This window comes from Medicago truncatula, chromosome 4, assembly GCF_003473485.1.
Source record: "Medicago truncatula cultivar Jemalong A17 chromosome 4, MtrunA17r5.0-ANR, whole genome shotgun sequence".
Taxonomy (NCBI): domain Eukaryota; kingdom Viridiplantae; phylum Streptophyta; class Magnoliopsida; order Fabales; family Fabaceae; genus Medicago; species Medicago truncatula.
Window position 1 is genome coordinate 63,506,652 of NC_053045.1, and position 6,000 is coordinate 63,512,651.

Genomic DNA, 6,000 nt, shown 5'->3' on the forward strand with positions numbered 1-6,000 from the left:
TTGAATAGTTGAGTTGCATACTAGTATTAAATAAATAATACTCACAGTAAAGGTCCTTTCTCAATAACGACCACAGAGTATACTGACATCCAATAGAAATTCAGTATATTGATTTTATTTACAAATTATTGTAACAAAATGGACTTAGAATTTCTGGTTGGCCTAACCGAATCCCAAAAAATTTATTTTTGAGCTGAAAATTACTCTCAGTTTTAAACACTTGTTCATGTCATCTTTTAATCAATGTAGGACTCTTTAACACATCCTCTCACGTCAACAATATTGAACTAAATGCGTGGATATAAATGGTGGATGATCTAGTAACAGGTAGCTATGATACTACGTTATAATTTATGGTTGGACTTAATACAACCTCACAAAACCGACTTATGGTAAGAATTGAGCACACTCATAAACACTTGCTTGTTTAAGCTATCTCCCAACCAATATGATACTCTTTTAACATCGAGTTTTTCACGAATCCTCGTTGGATACCGTTACAAAATTTTCATTTTTTGGCAATACATCTCCACTAAACTCAATATTTTGTTACATAAATTATAAAATAAACATCTGTACACAAAGAATAGGAAAACATGTTTTCACATATAATTAAAAAATGAATCAATGTTATGTGCAATTGAAACAACTTGCTCACTAATCCAGCTACATCAGTTTCCTTGTGTCATACGCAATTAGAACAGCTTGTTAGCAAATTCATCAACATCAATTCCTTTCATTCGACAAGAACCTGATTTTGAAGCAAGCTCTCTCATCTCAGAAACATTTCTTCCCAACATCAAAGCCATTTTCATTTCAAATAACTCTCCATTTTCTCTCATCTCAAAATCTTTCTCTTCCAATGTTTCATCAACAGTCTCTTCCAACAGCTTAAGGAATCCACCACAATTTCTATACATTTCAAATACCATACCAATTTGTCCACCATGTTCAAAAGCATTCACTACAGCACCTAATGAACCAGCCATTAAAGCAACTATAGCTGCAACAGAATTGTTTCCTACAAATGCAGAACCTATAGCTGCAATTCCAGTGAGTAATGGACCAGCAGTTGCTAAACTCTTATTAACCTTTAATGCTATATTTCCAAGTCTTTCATAATCTTCAATATCTTTCATTTTCACAACTTCAATAACTTCTCTCAATTCCTTTTCTAATTCCTCACTCCATCCATTATTACTATTTTTCTTCTTCATCTTTCTTTCTGCAACATTTCCTTCTTTTCTTTTTGCTGGCCACCAAACAGCAGGTTTATATTTTGCAGGAAATTTTTCAAGCATAACACCTAATAAAGGAAGTGGATAAGCTTTGTCAAGTGCCAAAACTTTCTCCATGAAACACTTCACATCTTGTTCTGTTTGATTTCCAAGAGCAACTGTGTTTTCGATTTGGCTTCGAAGATGTTTGAATAATCTTGTAGCGTTTCTTTGTTCTTCCGCGAGTTGCGAAGGCTGAATTTTGTTCATAATAAGAAGTATACTTGTAGCTGCAGAAAATAAAAGTGTGGATGATAGTTTAAGAGCCAAAAGTGGGGTGCCAATAGCACCACTTGCAGCCACAACACCGGTTAATGTTGTAGCAGTAAGTGTGATCATGTTGATGTTGTTTAGAAGTAGGTTGTTCCAATTCTGTCGCTGTTGGCTGAGGTTGTTGTGCATTTCGATTCTGTCGGATACAGAATCTAAAATTGCATAGAGTTGCATGGTAATGGTGGAGTTGTTTGAGTTTGAGATTTTTGAATTGGAGACATTATTTTGATCATGTAATAATGAGACTGATTCTGTAAATGTTGTTGATCCATCAACATGCTTTCTAGTAGGAATCTTAGGCACAGAGAAATAATTATTGGTTTTTGGGAAATTGATTGTAGCATTAATAACTGATCTTCTTAAAGGAATGGAAGAAGAAGATAATAATGTTGTTGAGGTATGTATGGAGGCCAAAGCCATGAAATGATAAATATTAATTTGAAGGGTATAATGTATTTTTGAGTATGTTTTGTTTTGGTATTTTGATTTATAGATTGATGTAATGGAGGATGTGTAGGTGTTGGTATTTATAATTATATTGATATAAGTAACAAAAAAGAAGGGGAAAAGTCAGAATCAAAATAAAGACATAGGAGACTGACCAATATTAATTGACCTGGTCCTGTTCAAAATTTCCAGCCAGGTGCTTGGCTTAGGTCTCAACATGCGACATATAGTAAAATTAAAACCAACTTCATAACTTTTTTTTTTAATGAATAATACTAGTTTATACGAATACGGTCTCGAAACTCATCAGAGTAAGGACAAATCTCAAATCTCAAAATTTAAAATATATTTATAAAGATATTTAAAATACATCTATTAAAAAATTCTTCACGTTAACGACGAGAGTTAAACTCACTTTAAATATGAACAAACTTCTTACCACTTTCACTCAACATTCATTGACAAACCAACTTCATAACTTTTTTAACAGCTTTATATATATTAGTCTTCATACTAGCCAATAGAATACTAATTCCTTCTTATTTAAAACCAATAACTTTTCTAAAAATAAATAAATAAACCAAGAGCTTTTACCTTTTCAATCTTAAACACATAAGCGGATGATTTTCACACATAAAAAAGTTATCACATAATTTTAAATGCAAAGACAAACCCTACATAAATGACTTAATCTAAATTATGTCTTGCAATTATTAATGATACATTTCTCTCATTTTTTGGACAAACAATGACATTGATTTTCTGTTTTTTTTTTAATCCAAACAATGACACTAATAAATAATGATACATGTATTTTGAAGCATATTTTTATTTTGGTAAAATGTTTTAAAGCGTACTTAATAAATGAAAAAAAATTATTTATTAACATATAAATAATCATACATGTGTTTTGAAGTGCTGTCTTTATAAAAAAAAAAAAAAAAAAAGGGGTGTATTTACATGCATAGTAATATTCATTGTAATAAAAAATTATTACTGTCTTTAAATATGATTTCTTTTAAAAGATTGGCAGTTGGATTAAAAAATATTATAACATAGACAATTTTTATAAAATTTGATATTAATAAAATATCGTTTGATATGTTTAATAAAAAATCATTTGATAACATAGATTTTTGTGGGGTGACGAGTTTAATTTTTTATTTTGGAGTTTTGTACGATGTCCGTTGCTTTGCAATTTTTATTAAGCTTGTCTTTGTTCTTCTTTAGCAGGGACATGTTATCAATATATTTAACCTTTTCAAATAAAAAATATTAGTGAAAATAACAAAAGAACTTATACATAGACAAATGTATCGGTGAATAAAATAGACACATGAAGTGTTCAAGATCGATAAAAGACTGATGCTGAAAATAAGCTTCTTTTATAAAAAGTCATTTCTTGTCTAGTAAGATAAGACAATGTCATATAATTATATATAAATCATATTTTAAGAGAAGTCAATCGATTTGCAAATGTTATTTTTCCTTTTACTAATTTGGTTAATTAATAGTTTTAATTTCATTCCAGTCCTAGTCCAAGTATAAAAAAAAAATTAGATTTGGTAAGTTGAGCGAAATCTAATACTTGCACGTCACGTGAAAGGCATAGATTACAAATAAACAAAACATTCTAATTAATTAATTAATTGATTGATTAAAATCCAGTCAACAGAAATTTACAATCAATTAAAATAAGCGAGTGACATGACCTTTCTATGTGAGATGGACTTTGTTGCACAATATCTAATTTTATTGCAACACCAATGAGGAGTGAGGATCTCTCCGATTATAAAAATCAATGGAGGGTATACACAAAAAAATAAATGAGGGATCTTATCACTAAATTGTCTCACATTCATTAATTAATTTGTATTTTGGATTTTTTTTTTATATCTTTATCTCTTTAAATATAAGAAATTGAAAAGATTTTAAATGAAGAGAATCCCTTCTCAAGAATGAGACTAGCCATATATGAGAAAAACAAAAGGAATAAAATGTATTAATCGGATATTTTATCCAAGCAAAATAATACATCTTTAAATCAAATACATGCAACTTTTTACTTATATGTAAAATCAAATATTATTTCATGGGACGAAGTGTATATATAATATTTGATATTTGTTTTCGTCTTTAAAACAGTAAAATAAAAACTTTTAGTCAGGGAATTTTTTTTATCAATGGGAAAAAACAAGACAAAAAAGAAAACTAAAGTCTATAATGAAAGATACCTCTCCTATAGTAACAGCTATGCCGATACCAAGTAAAGGAGGGCAACAATAAAAAAAGTCAAATCTCATCATCAAGAGTAGCTTCAAATTTAACCAATCAATGGACGCAAGAGTTTCTTTTCGATAAGATGTGCACAAGAACAATGTTGTCGTCCCTAATCAAGGATCTAATGTAATCAATAATCACAACATATAAGTGAGTATGCAAAACTCCCTCTTTAATAAATTTTATTGCGGAGAGAGAATCATAATTTTAGTTATATGAATGAACTAAATGTCCATATATAATATCACACATTTTAATCTTACCCACATAAGAGACTTTGACACTATTAAATTCCAACACTTTGTTTCACACTTCTTGGTCACGTCTATATATATTGGTTATTTACCAGAACCCATCGCAATTGGACAGTTTCAATTCCAAAAAGGCTAACTACTAAGTCAGGTACTGAACTTTTCCTACTTGAAGCTTATAATTATGGACGTGTAACATCATAAAAAATTGAATAATTAAATATGTTCAACTTCAAATAAGTTTCTAGCTTAATTGCTACAATAGTTTTTGACAAGTTTTATCGTTTAGCACGGGTTTTGTTATTAAATTGTTTCTTCAGTTGAGTACTGAAACAAAAAACGTGTGATCACTTGGATTGTTTAGCAAGAAACAGACTTATTATATCACATATAACGAAAAGAAGATAAACGTTATAACAATGGAGGACATCCTAGCTAAAAGGATTTTGGACATGGCCACCGTAAAAAAATATTATTATTATATTTTTACTGGAAACTCACTCAGTATCACGACAAAACTATAAATATTTTTAACCGTAGTATTCATCTCAATATTTTTATTTTCAAAACAAGCCTTGTTACGAGCAAATCGAAGACCAAAACATAAGGATAAAACATAAGAAATGACCTCTTAATCGAGTGGGATATGCCATCAACAAACATTGTATTATCATAGTTAACCCCTAAAGACGAGTGAACCAAACTTATTATTTAACCCACACAAAATCTTTAAAAACATGATCAATATCTTCTTCAGCTAGCCGATTTCTTTTTACATATATAATAATATTACATACTATTTAAGTTATTACTGTTTCTCACGTGAGATATATATATATATATTTTGAATTGAAATTATTGACATTGTATTTACTATCAACAATATACTACCCTCTCAAAAAAATCTATTATATACTATAAGATTGATTAAGAGATAAGATATTTGTATAATTGTTTTGAGACAACTTTTAATCAACTGAGCTATAAATTTATTGTGTTTTTAACCTCTCTTACTTCTCCTTTTCCTTTCTTTGTTGTTTTTTATCAATAAAAAAAGAAATGAACAAAGTTGTCTTAAAAATGGTCACAAAATATATGTACATATATCATTTCTTATTGATTAAATAAACTTTCTTGTAATAAAAAAAAAAAACCTTTAATTTCTAAACCTTAAATGTTTATTTAAAGAGAAAAGTGAAAGGAGAAAAATTCAAATTATTATGAGAACACTATTTCTCAATTATAATCAAGATCCAGGAGCTGACCCTACATAGTTTATTCAAAGTTTTTTAATTACAAAAGATTAATATTTACTCATTCTTTCAAATTTAAATTCAGAATCACAAACTCTTTTTAACTCTTAGCTTAAACCAATCGAACTACTCAATCACCCATTTATTCTTAAAGTTTATAGTAAATTAAATTTATATTTGAACACCTTTAATTTTCACATGCAAGAAGTTTATGTTACA

The 6,000-nt window shown here is 28.8% G+C and overlaps 1 pseudogene; it reads right to left on the bottom strand.

The window, feature by feature from the left end:
- Window positions 1–528: 528 nt before the first annotated feature.
- On the bottom strand, window positions 529–2,044 carry LOC11444184 (probable F-box protein At4g22030; annotated as a pseudogene).
- Window positions 2,045–6,000: the final 3,956 nt, after the last annotated feature.